We start from the raw sequence: 19,172 nt of genomic DNA, 5'->3' as shown, positions 1-19,172 counted from the left end.
AGAAATTGCTCTGCAAGAGTGATAAATGTCTTTTAGAACAAATGTGTCCAGATGAAGTTACCTGATTTCACCTTGGCTATATTATTTAACACTATTTTCTAGTCATTTATACCAATAAAAAATAAGAGCAGATGAAATGAGAAAAATGAGCCTCATGATGTACACTTTTTTCCTATTATATCTTCTACTGATCTCTGGTCTATTATTATTATTATTATTATTATTATCATGTATTTACAGTATAATGCACCAACATCTTCTGCATCGCTGTACAGAGTATATATTGTCTTGCCACTAACTGGCTCTGAGGCGCTCACAGTCTAACCCATACCATAGTCATATGTCTATGTATGTCCCCGTTCGTAACGTGTATTACCATAGCAATAGTCGTGCTAATTGATTACCACGGGTCATGCTAATAGCATGACTTGCGGTACACAGTGCTAGTAGTAAGGATAATATTGCAGTATGATGTCTGTGCATGGCAATATTACTGCAAGCTCATGAATCAAGCCCAATGTTTCTTAATGCAAGGGCAATTTTGATCAACTTCTCCTATGCAAGGAGGCAATGTGACGTTGCATACTGTCACCCTTTCTGTTTTAAATGGGGAACTGGATTTGACCCCCTTCCTGAAAAGTGGAATGTATGGTTAGCATTAGAATAATTATTGCTTAACTATTGCTCCTGACAACTTACTGTCCTGCTCTGTTGATGATTGTTGGTAGGTGCATTATGTAACCTGCTATCTGTTGCAATACACGGTGTATTTGGAATATACTCTACATGTAAGGGTTGAGAGCATGGCTGTGAAATTACTCACTTTGAGACCTGCAGTGTATGACCCTGATGCTTGTGGGAAGCTTGTTCCCTGTACCTTTGGACAGACGTGATCACATCCTGTGAAAGTTATTCGCCCAAAGATGGATGATTATCTAATAAACAATGAATTGGTAGATAAACCACATTGAAACGAACATCAAAATACTGGGATAAGAGTTCCTCTTCGTGGTACGTTTTGCTCGGGAACATCGTAAAACTCATTGTCAGGTGGAGCCTAGTCCGCCCCCACCCCCCTAAGAAAGAAAATGATTAATAGGAAGTCTGTAGCCTACAAATTTTGACTTAAAGTTACCTTTATTGAACCAGCGATTACTTTTTTTGATGGGAAATGACATAGGTGTCTCCTAAAAGATAATCAGACGATGTACAAGAGGCATTATTGTGGGGAAAAAAACATTTCTCAGCTTTTATTTACATTTGAACAAAAAAGTGTCCAGTCCAAAAATATTCATACCCTTCTCAATAATCAATAGAAAAGCCTTTATTGGCTATTACAGCAATCAAACACTTCCTATAATTGCAGACAAGCTTTTTGCATGTCTCCACAGGTATTTTTGCCTGTGGAGTCAATAGAGACCATATCAAAACAATGACAGCGTAATTAGCTCATGAACAGTACCTACCACCTTTGTTATGCTTTCTGCTTTCCAACAGTTGTTATGTTATTCAGTTGTTATGTTGATCAGTAATGACTATTTGTTAAAATTACCATTCATCCCTGTTTTATTGGAGCTAGAAGTTGTGCATAAGAATTCCATAAATTACATTCTGCCAAGAATTGCTCCTTGGTACCCCCTAAAGCAACTGTCACCCCAGGCATCTGCCTTGTTTGTCTATACCTAAAAATAACCCTGGGGATGTGTATTAAGCTGCACGATTGTTGCCCTGCATTTTGAGCGAATAGAGCATTGAAATGCTTTGGTGATCTGACTATATTTGTGTGTGCAAAGTGCAGCTGCTACTTACCAAGCAGTATATGCAACTATGGACTTTGTGAGATCTATCCCTGTTACCCTTATGTGATCTTGTGGCTTGGCCCCATTCACACTCGAGCATTTTGTCAGCACTTTGCTGATCGCCGGTGATGCAGTCTATACTTGTTAGTCTCCTAGGTTTCTCTGTTTTTAACCACTTGCCGACCGCACGCTTATACCGTGCAGTCGGCAAAGTGGCAGCTGCAGGACCAGCGACGCAGTTCTGCGTCGCCGGCTGCAGGCTAATTAATCAGGAAGCAGCCGCTCGTGTCAATTCACGGCGGGGGGCTCCGTGAATAGCCTGCGGGCCGCCGATCGCGGCTCGCAGGCTAAATGTAAACACAAGCGGAAATAATCCGCTTTGTTTACATTGTACGGCGCTGCTGCGCAGCAGCGCCGTAAGGCAGATCGGCGATCGCCGCCATGTGACAGGGGACAGCCTGTCACTGGCTGCACAGGACGGATAGCGTCCTGTGCAGCCCGGATCACCAGGGGGGCCAGGTAGGAGAGGGAGGGGGGGATTTCGCCGCGGAGGGGGGCTTTGGGGTGCCCCCTCCCCGCAACACCCGGCAGGCAGGAGCGATCAGACCCCCCCCCCAGCACATCATCCCCCTAGTGGGGAAAAAAGGGGGGCGATCTGGTCGCTCTGCCTGCACCCTGATCTGTGCTGGGGGCTGCAGAGCCCACCCAGCACAGATCAGCTAAAACAACGCTGGTCCTTAAGGGGGGGTAAAGGGTGGGTCCTCAAGTGGTTAATAATGGGTGTACTGTATATTTGCAGGGACATTTCTTCAAAAATGTTCTGTTTCACTGATAGTTATGTATTGATACCATCTACCAAATTTGAGTGCACCGTTTAAAAAATATTTACACTTGTTTAGAAATCATATTGTTGCAGGGCTGAGAATCTTTGCTTTTATTTACACTATGCCACTTGCCGGTGTGATGCTTCATTTCTGAGTTACTTGGTGTTGAATGAGGGGTGTTCACTGCGTCTGCCTGCCAGCAGCACTATCGTGGCAACCGGAGTTTTCAGCTCGAAAGCGAGCAGAGGAGGGTCCTAGTGTGCAACTTCTACTATCTAAGTGGGCATAGAGTTAGAATAAAAAGTTGTCTGAGCGGGCAAGGGGACAATGATTCCCTTTTTTTTTTTTTTTTTTTTTTTTTTGTATATGTAGACCGCACGCATGTCTTACAACAAAGCTGTCTGTTTCTCTATCGTTCTATTGCAAGCAGTAACTTTGTCAGAAAAGGTAATTTTTGGTCATTTTTAGGTACTTATCCGTTAGCCGGGCACATCCGGCAGGTGGCGCTAATTACTATTCCCCCTCCAGGCCGACATGGATAGTAGGGAAAGCTGTAACTCTGGTGGAGTTTTGTCGCCACCTAGAGGATACGCCCGGCTAACGGATAAGTACCCATTTTTATTGTGTCTGAAGGTGAACTTTAATGACATTACCTTACGAATTGAAATGTGTAATGCAGATGTATGTTTAAATCAAATTTTATAACCAGTGTAAACATTACTTCAACATGTATAAACAGAATAGATATTGCGCTCCGCCACACTGGTATATCTAGAACACAACCAACTTCCTCTACCGGTTCGCATACACAATACAATTACCATAGATCTTTTCCCAAAAGTGTGTGCGCTCAATACGGTTTAAAGAGTCATATCAGTCCCTTGGTTGCAGCTCAATCAGTAATCCCAGACAATAAAAGTTCCAATCCACTTGATAGTGTGACTTCGTTGAGATTTATGAATACCTCAGGGAAACGTAAACAGAGAAAAAACCAAAAATAGTTTAGTATGCTTAAACTCAGAAGCACCTCCACCTTTCTCTCAAAGAGATTATGAATAGCACCCAGTAATAGTATTGCCAACCGCTCACCAGATATGATTGCTGCTCAGTTACAAACGGCTCACAGCGCATGTGTCATAATCCATATATCCTATCCTAGGCCAGAGGAGGATATATGGATTATGACACATGCGCTGTGAGCTGTTTGTAACTGAGCAGCAATCATATCTGGTGAGCGGTTGGCAATACTATTACTGGGTGCTATTCATAATCTCTTTGAGAGAAAGGTGGAGGTGCGTCTGAGTTTAAGCATACTATACTATTTTGGTTTTTTTCTCTGTTTACGTATCCCTGACGTATTCATAAATCTCAACGAAGTCACACTATCAAGTGGATTGGAACTTTTATTGTCTGGGATTACTGATTGAGCTGCAACCAAGGGACTGATATGACTCTTTAAACTGTATTGAGCGCACACACTTTTTGGAAAATATTACTTTAACATGCATGTGTGAAATTGTGTAAAGACTAAATAAATGCATTTTGGCCACTTGAAGTGTTAGCATCATAATACAATGTCAGATGATCATTATGAGCACTTTTGAAACCCAACACAATTATTATAATTTGATTTAAGTTGCTGCCTACAACACAGCAAGCAGACTTGGCAGAACTGTGATTAGGAAACGTCAGTAATTCCATCCAGAAACAAAACTGTGGCAGGTGTGCCAATTACTAAAGCAAAATGATGGATTATATGTCCCCTGAGCACAGATGTAGTGTGAAGATCATTTCCTAGGCTCCTGCAGCAAAGCTTGGGGTAAGCATGAATTAGTAAAGTCCCTGTCAGTCAAATTTCATGTATATCTTAAATGACTGATTAAACAAATGCAAAGCAACGGTGGGTTTCCTTTTATTAAGCAAATCATTAAATGCCCATCTGAGGCACGAGTTTTCCAAGTCCCTTATAGGTACTTAGAGGCAGAGTTTAATTTATATGTCTATATGTTCTTTTATAAGTCAATGTCAAATGGATTCCTTTTAAAATTTTTAATCCTGAGCCTGCATACCATCCACTTCCTGCAGCACAGACTTTCATTGGTGTATGATGTCTTTTTTTAAAACCGTATAGTCTAGGCAGCTTTGTTGAGGTATCGGGGCTCCTAAAAGTGTGGGGTTAGAACATGTAGGTATTGCAGGATGCACTCCATCGGAAATACTGCCGTTTGGTTTAATATTGGTAAGACCTTTAGTCTTAAAGAGAATCTGTACTCTAAAATTCTTACAATAAAAAGCATACCATTCTATTCATTATGTTCTCCTGGGCCCCTCTGTGCTGTTTCTGCCACTCCCTGCTGCAATCCTAGCTTGTAATTGCCAGTTTAAGGCCGTGTTTACAAACAAGACATGGCTGCAGGTGATAGGCTGAGAGAAGCTCTGTCTGTGACTCATACAGAGCCTGCAGGGGGCTTGGAGAGGGTGTGTATAGCCTCTGCCTATCACAGTAGAGCAGCGCATTCCTGCCTCAGCCGACAAAGCTGGCAAAAGAAAGATTAGATTAGATAACAGAGATAATACAGCCACTGTGCAACTAGGAAAGGCTGCAGTTGGACAGACCACATTAGAACAGGTATAGGAACTTAAAGGATAGAAGAAATAAGGCTGAAAATGTTGTTACAGAGTCTCTTTAAACACTATATTAACTGCTGTACTAAAGGTGTAGTGTACATAGTGAACTGCAATGCTTGCAGGAAGCAATACGTTGGATGCACGACTAGACTCTTGAGGGCCGGGATTGCTGAGCATTATTGTGGTGCATCCAATTTGAATTGTTTGAATCCCTCCAAAGTAGCTAGACACTTTCACTCCTGTCATGGAGGGGATTTGAGTCACTTTTCATTTCAGGGCTTGGAAAGGGTGTATTTAGACAGCCGAGGTGGAGATTTAGAAAATAAATTATTAGAACGTGAAGTGAGATGGATCTTTGATTTGGGTACTAGAGAGCCTAAAGGGTTGAATTATAGATGGGATATAAATTTATGTGGGGATCCGAATTAGAGTCTGAGGAATGGTCTCTCTGGTACTTGATTTCCCCCCCCCCCCCCTTTTTTTTTTCTTCCTCTCCTCAGGGGATCAGTATGCCTCTCCGTAAAGGTCTACATTTTTCTCGTTTCCTTCCCTGTATTCTTCCTTTTTTTTTATTCCCCTCCTCCTCGGAGGAACAACTCTCTGAGCAATTAGTCTCCCTGCTCTTTCTTTCCACCCTCTTCTTTTCCCTTCTCTCCCCCATTGGGGTGTTGTAATAATGGTAATTACAGTTGGGAAATTGTAACGGCTGGTCCCATCAGTTTGTCAATGTTATTGTTTTTTAATACAATTTGTAGGTTTTAAGATAAGTTTGTATGTAAGCTATTGTGCAATATGCTGGAGTCCACTCTCCCTGCTCCAGGAGTATTCCCCTTTTAAGATTATTAGTCACCTGTGTAGGCGTGTTGGTGGAGGTAGGTGTGGTCTCTGGGTATTAAAAGACTGCTGGAATCATGTCATATTAGCTACGACTAAGGACCCGGCAGGGTCAGAAACGCGTCGGCTTGTATACTGCCCTTTTTTTGCTATTTCTCTACGATGATTTAATAAAGGATTTGGTTTTAATCCATGGAAGGTGTGCGGAGGAATTTTTGAACAGTATAGTCTAGGCACACCCACTTAAAGTCTGAAAGTAGTGGTGGTTCAAGCTCTGTCAACTGAGCCTGCTTTTTTATTTCGTAAGCTCTTTCAGCACATGTGAGTACAACTGGGGACATTTGATTTTATTAAAAAAAAAATGCATTTGGGGATTCCAATTACTAAGCTATCAAAAGCTATACAGTCTGGAAAAATTAAGTATGGAAATGTTTGACCTTTTCAAACATACTTCAACATACAGATATTTGATCTAAACTCCTGGAGCGTCTAGCCCACCAACGCATGACCCATTACCTTGGCTCCAACTCCCTGTATCACTCCCTACAATCAGGATTTCTGCCAGCACACTCCACCGAGACTGCCCTCACCAAAGTCGTCAATGACCTCACGCTCGCCAAGGCCGAAGGAAAATACACCATCCTTCTCCTCCTTGACCTCTCATCAGCATTTGACATTGTTTATCATTCCCTGCTTCTCCAATCCCTGCAATCTGTGGGTATCCAAGACCTTGCCCTAGCATGGTTCTCCTCCTACCTCTAAAATCGCTCCTTTAAGACTTCCTTCAATGGTTCCTCCTCAACCTCCACCCCCTTTCAGTTGGGGACCCCCAAGTCTCTGTTCTTGGTTTCCTGCTATTCTCAATTTACACCACCTCCATTGGCTAACTTATCTCCTCTCTGGGCTTCAACTATCACCTATATGCAGATGACACCCAGATTTATCTCCATACCACAGACCTCTCCACCACCACCATGGAGAAGGTATCCTCCTGCCTGTTGGCTATCTCATCCTGGATGTCTTCCAGGTTCCTAAAGTTAAACCTGGCTAAGACTGAACTCCTAATCTTCCCGCCCTGTGCAGTTCCACCCCCCACAGACATCTGTGTCACTGTCAACAGGACAATCTTATGCCCAGCACACAAGCCCGCTGCCTGGGTGTCACCCTGGACTCAGCCCTCTCCTTCACCCCCCAGATCCAAAACATTGCTAGGGCCTGCAATTTTCATTTATGCAACATCTCCAAGATTTGGCCTTTCCTGACCCCAGACACTGCCAAACTCCTTATCCATGCCCTCATCATCTCCCGCCTGGACTACTGCAACACCCTCCTCTCAGGCCTTCCTCAAAACCGCATCACCCTCCCTACAATCCATCATGATGCAGCAGCCAGACTAATCTACTCCTCCCACCGCTCTGTCTCCACAACTCCTCTCTGCAAATCCCTTCACTGGCTTCCAATTCGCTTCAGAATCGGCTTCAAGATCCTATGTTTGGCATACAAAGCTATACACAAGTCCTGCCCGACCTACATCTCTGACCTGGTCAGCAGATACACACCTGGCTGCCAACTTCGCTCCTCCAACAACCTCCTCCTAACCACCCCACACATCTTGCACTCCCATGCTCGACTACAGGACTTCACTAGAGCTGCCCCCATCCTGTGGCACTTTCTCCCACTGCCCATCAGGCTTGCCCCCTCCTTCAACACCTTTAAAAAAAGCACTCTCAACTCACTTCTTCAAGGAGGCCTACCTCACCTCGCCGCTGTCCTAACACTTTCTGCCGAGAACGTCTTGATACACCCCCCTCCCTTTGTGTCACCACCCCCTCCTTCTACATTGTAAGCCTTTGGCAGGACCCTCTCCTCTTATGCATCATACTTGATTGTACACCCTACCCAGAATATGTAAAACCTGTATTATCAGCACTAACACTCCAATGTATGATCTGGCATTATACTACCTGTATTGTATTGTTTATCTTATTGCTTTTTATTACCTGTATTGTTGTATCTATTGTCTACTACCTGAATTGTGCTGTCGGTCACCCCTGTTATAATTGGCCTCAATTCACCAAGATCATGCAGGAGATGATAAGGCAAGAGTAAACTTGCCACCGCACAGTGATAGTTATCTTATCTCTTCATTCCTTAAGTTACCTCCTCTGTAGTTATTTTCACGCGCAGGTAATTAACAGCCTGTCTTTAACTTTAGAATTCTGGAGTTATTTTAAGGATTGAAGAGTAAACTTAAAGACAGAAGAGTTAACTTTAGGTTTGCCTGAGGTAAAATGTTTCCTGAATACTCCATGCTTCATCACCATGGTGATAACTCTAGAAACGTTATTAAAGACAGGAGATAAGCTTAGTGAATTAAGGCTATTGTCTGTAATCTTATGTATTGTACAGCGCTGCATAATATGTTGGCGCTGTATAAATCATAATAATAATAATAATAATAATATTAATCTCCATTTCAATAGTACTTTTAGGTATAGGGGAAATAATATAACAAATACAATGCTTACACTGTGAGCCTCTGTAATTTAAATACAGTTGTGATCTTGGTTATCCGGCACTGGTGAGTATTGCCTGATATCTATAGGTGTATTTTAGGCTGCTTAAAAAAATCCAAGCAGCCGGGGCCTCAGTGTGACACTTCTTTCGCCCACAGATTCTGAAATGGACATGTGAAAGCCTAGATCTAAATGCTGTTGCACAGTGGTGCTCAGCAGAGCTCGAATATTCGAGTAGTTCGAATATTCGAGCTCTTTTTCAGCTATTCGAGCTCGGTATTCGAGCTCCGAATAGCTGGAGCTATTCGAATGGGCTATCCGAGTACACTCGAATAGCCCATTCACTATTCGAGCTATTCGAGCCACCCGGCGCTATTCGAGCTCGGTACCGAGCTCGAATAGCGTCATAGCCCAGATTGATGTCCTTAGAGCCAATCAGAGGGCTCCCAGGCCCTCTGACGGCAGCCAATCACAGAGGGGGACCCTGGCCAGCCCCTACCCTATAAATAGCGGCCGCCATGTTAGGTTTTTCCATGCTTGCCTGAGACTTGTACAGAGAGAGAGTTGCTCCTTTGTGCTTTGGCTTAGCAAGTGCTCTATTGTGGTCATTTACCTAGCGTTTTTGCTCACCTACACCTGCCATATACACCTATATTGTTGTTAGTTAGATAGACATTGTATTTTAGTTAGTAGCTTGTGTGTTACATTAGAGAACTGCAGGCAGCTGCTGCAAGCTTACAGGTTTAGGCCTCAGGGGGGCCTTGCCTCTGTGGGCAGCTGTCCTCTGTTTATTTCTCTCATATTCTATACCAGTATTTCTGCTGTCCTTTACTAATAGTATTGTAGTTATACTGTACTAGGAGTAGGACACTCACTGACTGTCACTGTTTATAGGCTACTAGCTAGCTCCTGCGTGTGTGCACTCACTCACTGTCTGTGTGTACACACACTCTATTTCCTTCTCATTACTGTTTGATTATTGTTAGTTGTACTTACTTACTACTTACTCTTACTGTACCCGTAGGGACACTCACTGTCACTGTTCATATAGGCTACTACTACCTCCTGCGTGTGCGCACTCACTGTCTGAGTGTACACACACAACACACACTCTATTTCCTTCTGATCGCTGATTGATTATTGTAATTAGTTAGTTCTACTTACTGTTACTACTTGTACTTACTCACTCTTACTGTACTAGGAGTCTAGGACACTGAGTCACTGTGTTCATAGGCTACTAGCTCCTGCCTGCGTGCACTCACTGTCTGAGTGTACACACACCCACACTCCATTTCCTTCTGATCGCTGATTGATTATTGTAATTAGTTAGTTCTACTTACTGGTGTTACTACTTACTCTTACTGTACTAGGAGTCTAGGACACTCAGTCACTGTGTTCATAGGCTACTAGCTCCTGCCTGCGTGCACTCACTGTCTGAGTGTTCACACACCCACACTCCATTTCCTTCTGATCGCTGATTGATTATTGTAATTAGTTAGTTCTTCTTACTGTTACTACTTACTCTTACTGTACTAGGAGTCTAGGACACTCAGTCACTGTGTTCATAGGCTACTAGCTCCTGCGTGCGTGCACTCACTGTCTGAGTGTACACACACCCACACTCCATTTCCTTCTGATCGCTGATTGATTATTGTAATTAGTTAGTTCTACTTACTGTTATTACTTACTCTTACTGTACTAGGAGTCTAGGACACTCAGTCACTGTGTTCATAGGCTACTAGCTGCTGCGTGCGTGCACTCACTGTCTGAGTGTACACACACCCACACTCCATTTCCTTCTGATCGCTAATTGATTATTGTAATTAGTTAGTTCTTCTTACTGTTACTACTTACTCTTACTGTACTAGGAGTCTAGGACACTCAGTCACTGTGTTCATAGGCTACTAGCTCCTGCGTGCGTGCACTCACTGTCTGAGTGTACACACACCCACACTCCATTTCCTTCTGATCGCTGATTGATTATTGTAATTATTTAGTTCTACTTACTGTTATTACTTACTCTTACTGTACTAGGAGTCTAGGACACTCAGTCACTGTGTTCATAGGCTACTAGCTCCTGCGTGCGTGCACTCACTGTCTGAGTGTACACACACCCACACTCCATTTCCTTCTGATCGCTGATTGATTATTGTAATTAGTTAGTTCTACTTACTGTTATTACTTACTCTTACTGTACTAGGAGTCTAGGACACTCAGTCACTGTGTTCATAGGCTACTAGCTCCTGCGTGCGTGCACTCACTGTCTGAGTGTACACACACCCACACTCCATTTCCTTCTGATCGCTGATTGATTATTGTAATTAGTTAGTTCTACTTACTGTTATTACTTACTCTTACTGTACTAGGAGTCTAGGACACTCAGTCACTGTGTTCATAGGCTACTAGCTGCTGCGTGCGTGCACTCACTGTCTGAGTGTACACACACCCACACTCCATTTCCTTCTGATCGCTAATTGATTATTGTAATTAGTTAGTTCTTCTTACTGTTACTACTTACTCTTACTGTACTAGGAGTCTAGGACACTCAGTCACTGTGTTCATAGGCTACTAGCTCCTGCGTGCGTGCACTCACTGTCTGAGTGTACACACACCCACACTCCATTTCCTTCTGATCGCTGATTGATTATTGTAATTATTTAGTTCTACTTACTGTTATTACTTACTCTTACTGTACTAGGAGTCTAGGACACTCAGTCACTGTGTTCATAGGCTACTAGCTCCTGCGTGCGTGCACTCACTGTCTGAGTGTACACACACCCACACTCCATTTCCTTCTGATCGCTGATTGATTATTGTAATTAGTTAGTTCTACTTACTGTTATTACTTACTCTTACTGTACTAGGAGTCTAGGACACTCAGTCACTGTGTTCATAGGCTACTAGCTCCTGCGTGCGTGCACTCACTGTCTGAGTGTACACACACCCACACTCCATTTCCTTCTGATCGCTGATTGATTATTGTAATTAGTTAGTTCTACTTACTGGTGTTACTACTTACTCTTACTGTACTAGGAGTCTAGGACACTCAGTCACTGTGTTCATAGGCTACTAGCTCCTGCCTGCGTGCACTCACTGTCTGAGTGTTCACACACCCACACTCCATTTCCTTCTGATCGCTGATTGATTATTGTAATTAGTTAGTTCTTCTTACTGTTACTACTTACTCTTACTGTACTAGGAGTCTAGGACACTCAGTCACTGTGTTCATAGGCTACTAGCTCCTGCGTGCGTGCACTCACTGTCTGAGTGTACACACACCCACACTCCATTTCCTTCTGATCGCTGATTGATTATTGTAATTAGTTAGTTCTACTTACTGTTATTACTTACTCTTACTGTACTAGGAGTCTAGGACACTCAGTCACTGTGTTCATAGGCTACTAGCTGCTGCGTGCGTGCACTCACTGTCTGAGTGTACACACACCCACACTCCATTTCCTTCTGATCGCTAATTGATTATTGTAATTAGTTAGTTCTTCTTACTGTTACTACTTACTCTTACTGTACTAGGAGTCTAGGACACTCAGTCACTGTGTTCATAGGCTACTAGCTCCTGCGTGCGTGCACTCACTGTCTGAGTGTACACACACCCACACTCCATTTCCTTCTGATCGCTGATTGATTATTGTAATTATTTAGTTCTACTTACTGTTATTACTTACTCTTACTGTACTAGGAGTCTAGGACACTCAGTCACTGTGTTCATAGGCTACTAGCTCCTGCGTGCGTGCACTCACTGTCTGAGTGTACACACACCCACACTCCATTTCCTTCTGATCGCTGATTGATTATTGTAATTAGTTAGTTCTACTTACTGTTATTACTTACTCTTACTGTACTAGGAGTCTAGGACACTCAGTCACTGTGTTCATAGGCTACTAGCTCCTGCGTGCGTGCACTCACTGTCTGAGTGTACACACACCCACACTCCATTTCCTTCTGATCGCTGATTGATTATTGTAATTAGTTAGTTCTACTTACTGTTATTACTTACTCTTACTGTACTAGGAGTCTAGGACACTCAGTCACTGTGTTCATAGGCTACTAGCTGCTGCGTGCGTGCACTCACTGTCTGAGTGTACACACACCCACACTCCATTTCCTTCTGATCGCTAATTGATTATTGTAATTAGTTAGTTCTTCTTACTGTTACTACTTACTCTTACTGTACTAGGAGTCTAGGACACTCAGTCACTGTGTTCATAGGCTACTAGCTCCTGCGTGCGTGCACTCACTGTCTGAGTGTACACACACCCACACTCCATTTCCTTCTGATCGCTGATTGATTATTGTAATTATTTAGTTCTACTTACTGTTATTACTTACTCTTACTGTACTAGGAGTCTAGGACACTCAGTCACTGTGTTCATAGGCTACTAGCTCCTGCGTGCGTGCACTCACTGTCTGAGTGTACACACACCCACACTCCATTTCCTTCTGATCGCTGATTGATTATTGTAATTAGTTAGTTCTACTTACTGTTATTACTTACTCTTACTGTACTAGGAGTCTAGGACACTCAGTCACTGTGTTCATAGGCTACTAGCTCCTGCGTGCGTGCACTCACTGTCTGAGTGTACACACACCCACACTCCATTTCCTTCTGATCGCTGATTGATTATTGTAATTAGTTAGTTCTACTTACTGTTATTACTTACTCTTACTGTACTAGGAGTCTAGGACACTCAGTCACTGTGTTCATAGGCTACTAGCTCCTGCGTGCGTGCACTCAGTGTCTGAGTGTACACACACCCACACTCCATTTCCTTCTGATCGCTGATTGATTATTGTAATTAGTTAGTTCTTCTTACTGTTACTACTTACTCTTACTGTACTAGGAGTCTAGGACACTCAGTCACTGTGTTCATAGGCTACTAGCTCCTGCGTGCGTGCACTCACTGTCTGAGTGTACACACACCCACACTCCATTTCCTTCTGATCGCTGATTGATTATTGTAATTAGTTAGTTCTACTTACTGTTATTACTTACTCTTACTGTACTAGGAGTCTAGGACACTCAGTCACTGTGTTCATAGGCTACTAGCTCCTGCGTGCGTGCACTCAGTGTCTGAGTGTACACACACCCACACTCCATTTCCTTCTGATCGCTGATTGATTATTGTAATTAGTTAGTTCTTCTTACTGCTACTACTTACTCTTACTGTACTAGGAGTCTAGGACACTCAGTCACTGTGTTCATAGGCTACTAGCTCCTGCCTGCGTGCACTCACTGTCTGAGTGTACACACACTAAATTTACTTGTGATTACTACTGATTATTGTAACTGCTAGTTGTACTTCCTGACTGTTACTACTTACTTACTGTACTAGGGGACACTCACTCAGTCACCTCACCAACCAACCCACTCCATTAAAGTACCCCACTTTTCACCCGCCCTTTTAAAAAACTTTTGTCTATACGCCCAAAACATTGAAGATGTCTGGAAGTGGCAGCCAGCGCGGTTTGGGCAAGGGGAAGGGCAGCAAGGGAATCAGGAGGAGAGGGAGCAGCATTGTGGCAAGCCGCGGCCGCGGGCGCGCCACCATGCACAGTTCCGCAGCAGCAGCAGCAGCGTCAGTGGCTAACATTCCTCCCATAGCCACTGGCCGTGGACGCCTTGGGCGCCGCCCAGCAGGAGCATCTGCAACTCACGCTGCAGAGACACAGCAGCAGCAGCGTGTAGCACCTGCTCCGATTTTCCTCCAGCCGGGTCGGAAACGTCCCATTGAGGAAAAGGATGCAGACACTGTGGTGCAACTCATGACGGAGGATGAGCAGCCCGCCATCAGCTCTGCATCCGAGGCCTCCACCCTCACCACCACCACCACCACCACCCCTGTTCGCAGCAGCCGCCCAGCAGGGTCTGGGGAGGAGGCCAGTTCACCGTCAGTCGCCGACCTCTCATTCAGCACTCTTTTGACCCCAGGCATGATGAGTCAATTGTCTGCTGTTGTTGGCGATTTTGAGGAGGAGATGCTGATGGGCACTTTGGGGGATGAGGGATTGGACAGCAAGACTGTGGCGACAGTCAAGCAGCCCATCCATGCATCAGGAGAGGAGTTTGGGGGGTCATCATCCCAGCAGGACATGTTTGAGGAGGGGGAGGATGATGTTGATGACCCGGTGACAGACAGAGACTGGGTGCCACCACCTCCAGGGGATGTCGTCCTCAGCAGCTCGGAGGAGGAGGAGGATGCGCTTGTGGGCCTTGCAAGGAGGCGCATCATTGCAAGCATTGGCAGCGACCCACAGCCTGCTGGTGTCTCAGGCTCAGCAGCAGCAGCAGCAGCATCAGCCAGTACCACCACCAGCCGCACCCAAGCCCCCCCCCCCCCAACCACCACAGGGAGACAGGCAGCAGCGCTTCCATGCCGTAGGGGGATGTTTCTGTCACCAATCTGGCGCTTTTTCACCATGCCCACTGTGTACAGCAAGTACGCCACTTGCAACCACTGTCAGCGGAAGTTGAGCAGAGGTGCAGACCCCTTAAAGTTCAGCACCAGCTCGCTGATCAACCACCTTGCGGCTAAACATTTCCACCAGCATGAGGAGTTCCAGAGGCTGAAGGCATCTGGTGCTGGCAGTGGCACCACACCCATCACTGCACAGCCTTCAGCAGCAGCAACAGCAGCCACCCGCCCTCCTGCTCCTCCAGCAGCACCAGCAGGAGTGCGGAAACGCACTGCTCCTCCCCCCTCTGCAACTCCTGCCGCCGACACTGAGGCCTGTTCTGGCAGCCAGTCCTCAGTGGCCTCCTCCGCTGTGTCTGGTGATTCCCGTGTCAGCAAAAGGCCACGCCAGAGCCTTTTGAGCGAGTCCTTCCAGGGGGTGGTTAGGGCTCTGCCTCCCAGCAGCCGTCGCGTGCGGCAGCTGAACGGCTTGCTGGCACGGGCCATGTGCTCCCAACTCCTGCCGTACACGCTCGTGCAGGAGGGGAGCGACATGCGGGCGCTGCTTGCTTGTGCAGCCCCAGACTGGCAGCTCCCCAGCAGACACTTTTTCTCCCGCAAGGCCATTCCAGCACTGCACCGCTTTGTGATGGCCAATGTGGAGCGAGGGCTGGAGCACGCGGTTGGTGAAAGGGTCCACGTCACCATGGACTCCTGGAGCAGCCGCTTCGGGACAGGCCGCTACCTGTCCTTCACTGTCCACTGGGTCAGCTTGGTGGAAGGGGGTGAGGATGGGAGAGCAGCAGCGGGCACAGCAGCAGCAGCAGCAGCAACACAGTGGGTGGTGCCACCCCGCAGGGTCAGGGGAACTGCAGCGGGTTCCTCCGATCCTCTGCCATCCTCCGCCACACCTGGCCAAACCCCCCGCCTCAGCAGCAGCGTGAAGGCCCGCCACTGCCAAGCGCTGCTGCACTTGGTCAGCCTTGGCAAGACCAAGCTGACGGCAGCCCACGTGTTGGCCAAACTCCAGGAGCAGGAGAGGATTTGGCTGACCCCCAGAGGCCTCAGAGTCGGAGAGGTGGTGTCCGACAATGGGGCCAATCTGGTTGCTGCCATAGACAGGGGAAACCTGACCCACATCCCCTGTCTTGCCCACGTGCTGAACCTGGTGGTGCAGAAGTTCCTGCGCACCTACCAGGGGATGGGCGAACTGCTGGAAACGGCAAGGAATGTTGTGCGTCACTTCCGGCGCTCGGCTGCAGCCTGTGCGAGCCTGGAAGACGTGCAAAAGGAGCTGGATCTGCCACGCCATCGGCTGATCATTGACGTTCCGACTCGCTGGAACTCCACCCTGGCGATGTTGGAGCGTCTGGTTGAACAGAGGCACGCTGTCAACCAGTACCTTGCCCTGGCCACTGTTTCCGCAGCTCGGAGAAGGGACAAGACCAGCAACATCCCGTCCATCGTCCCCGATGATGACTGGAGGCACATGCAGCAGGTGTGCTTTGTGCTGGCTCCCTTCCTGCAGGCCACAAACATGGTGAGCAGGGACCATGCTATGGTCTGCGAGTGGGTGCCCCTGGTTTCTCTGCTGAACAGGGCCCTCGATGGTTTGCTGGAACAGGGAGCGGCAGCCTTGGACCAGCAGGAGCGGCAACCAGCTGCGCAGTCCACCTCTGAGGGGGAGGAGGAGGAGGACTTGGTGGAGGTCCCTGACCTGGCTGCTGATGAGGGGGATCAGCACAGCGCAGCTGAGTTGGTGCGGGGGTGGAGAGAGGATGAGGCGGCAGAGGAGGAGGATGAGGACAGCACTGACGTCGATGTGCCAGCAGACGTGGCCCGCCTCTTCCCAATGGCAGCGCACATGCTGGCGTGCCTGCGCAGGGACCCCAGGGTGATCCAGATGAAGCAGAGGGAGGACATCTGGATCAGCATGATGTTGGACCCACGCCTCAAGGGGAAGTTGAGCCAGTTCCTGCCGCCTGCAGGAGGAGACCCAGCGCAACAAATAAGGAGCTTGCAGCAGGCCCTTGTTGAGCGCTTGGAGGAAGCCTTCCCCCAGCCTTCCACCCCCACTGTCCAGCAGCCAGCACAGAGGCAGCAGCAGGTGCCTGCATCCAGCAGCAGCAAGCGCCCCACAGACCTGCTGTCTCTCAGCCACGAGCTCTACAGGACTGTAGAGGCTCCGGCAGCAGTGACTAGAGAGGAGATGCATGCAGCAGCATCCTCCTCCGGTCACAGCCAGCGCCTGACCCGCATGGTGGCTGACTACATGGGGTCGTACAGCGGGCTTGACAGCGATGCCCCTGTTGATCCCATGGAGTATTGGGTCAAGCGCATGGAGATCTGGAGCGAGCTAGCGCAGTACGCCCTGGAAGTGCTGTCCTGCCCCCCTTCCAGCGTGCTGTCCGAGCGCTGCTTCAGTGCAGCTGGTGGCGTGGTCACCGAGAAACGCTCACGTCTGTCTCACAAGTCTGTGGACAGACTGACGTTTCTCAAGATGAACCAGGCGTGGGTGGAAGGCGAGTTCCTGGCCCCTGTTGTCGGCGAGAGGGGGACATGAACTGGCTGCCGGAACCATCGTTAATGTGCCTTACCACCCTTTACCACCTCCTGGCTCCTGCTCACTAAGCCAGCCTGGTTCACTTTGACTATTACGTCGCCTGCAGCCACACATTTTACACCTACAGTGGGCTGCTGTGTACTGCCCTTCTGCTGTCTGTCTGTGTTTCCCACTGCCAGGGTACACAGAATGACCTTCTTCTGCTGCCACTCTGCCACCAGCTATTACGTCAAACAATAGCTATATTGGTTGCAAAACCGAAACCAAACAAACCATTAAAAAAAAAAAAGGTTTAATTTTTCTGAGGTGCCCGGGTTGAAAACTGTGTTGTTCCAGTTGTGTATTGGACACAATGTGGGCTGCACGACCGCTGTCTGGGACCTCCTGTTGTGTTTATTTACGGCCCTGGTATCACCGCTAGGTACCAGGGCTATTATGTCACGCTGCCTACCTGCTGCCACACTCACACTGCTCCTCCATACCTCCTCCTGCTGCTGCTGCTGCTGTCTGTCTGTGTTTCCCACTGCCAGGGTACACAGATGATTTACCTTCTGCTGCCACTCTGCCACCAGCTATTACGTCAAACAATAGCTGCTCGCCTACTCCTCCATTCCTCCTCCTGCTGCTGCTGTCTGTCTGTGTTTCCCACTGCCAGGGTACACAGAATTACCTTCTTCTGCTGCCACTCTGCCACCAGCTATTACGTCCAAAAATAGCTAAATTGGTTGTAAAACCAAAAACCAAAAAACCATTAAAAAAAAAAAAAGGTTTAATTTTTCTGAGGTGCCCGGGTTGAAAACTGTGTTGTCCCAGTTGTGTATTGGACACAATGTGGGCTGCACGACCGCTGTCTGGGACCTCCTGTTGTGTTTATTTACGGCCCTGGTATCACCGCTAGGTACCAGGGCTATTATGTCACGCTGCCTACCTGCTGCCACACTCACACTACTCCTCCATTCCTCCTGCTGCTGCTGTCTGTCTGTGTTTCCCACTGCCAGGGTACACAGAATTACCTTCTGCTGCCACACTGCCACCAGCTATTACGTCAAACAATAGCTGCTCACATAATTACTCTCCTCCATTCCTCCTCCTGCTGCTGCTGTCTGTCTGTGTTTCCCACCGCCAGGGTACACAGATTTACCTTCTGCTGCCACTCTGCCACCAGCTATTACGTCAAAAAATAGCTATATATCTGTGTAATTGGTTGTAAAACCAAAACTACAAAACCATTACAAAAAAAGGTTTAATTTTTCTGAGGTGCCCGGGTTGAAAACTGTGTTGTCCCAGTTGTGTATTGGACACAATGTGGGCTGCACGACCGCTGTCTGGGACCTCCTGTTGTGTTTATTTACAGCCATGGTATCACCGCTAGGTACCAGGGCTATTATGTCACGCTGCCTGCCTCATTGACTGCATGCTGCCACACACTCATCCTCCTCCTCCTGCTGCTAAATTTACCTCCTGCTGTCTGTGTGTTTCCACTGCCAGGGAGCACATACAATGGCGCTTCCAACATGCGTGCGCCACCAGCTATTTGTTGTTACGCTCAAAAATAGCTGCATTTCTTTAAAAAAAAAAAAAATGAAAAGAGAAATAAG

At 46.9% G+C, this 19,172-nt stretch overlaps 1 protein-coding gene and 1 long non-coding RNA gene across 4 annotated transcripts in view; one reads left to right on the top strand and one right to left on the bottom strand.

Annotated features, from left to right (window-relative positions):
- The window catches only part of LOC137563722 (protein kinase C-binding protein NELL2), a 391,218-nt gene that overhangs the window by 46,954 nt on the left and 325,092 nt on the right, over positions 1 to 19,172 (top strand). The window lies entirely within an intron of this gene.
- Positions 1 to 19,172, bottom strand: part of LOC137563723 (uncharacterized) — a 125,254-nt gene that overhangs the window by 6,483 nt on the left and 99,599 nt on the right. The window contains exon 4 of one of the 2 annotated variants that reach the window (XR_011030420.1): positions 1,136 to 1,187. The exons of the other annotated variant lie outside the window; for it this stretch is intronic. This is a non-coding gene — a long non-coding RNA (uncharacterized lncRNA). The remainder of the gene's footprint in view (positions 1 to 1,135; positions 1,188 to 19,172) is intronic. 2 annotated transcript variants of the gene reach the window in all.

Source organism: Hyperolius riggenbachi, chromosome 3 (genome assembly GCF_040937935.1).
Source record: "Hyperolius riggenbachi isolate aHypRig1 chromosome 3, aHypRig1.pri, whole genome shotgun sequence".
Classification (NCBI taxonomy): domain Eukaryota; kingdom Metazoa; phylum Chordata; class Amphibia; order Anura; family Hyperoliidae; genus Hyperolius; species Hyperolius riggenbachi.
Note: the sequence above shows the minus strand (reverse complement) of the source record. Positions and strands in the feature narration are given on the sequence as shown.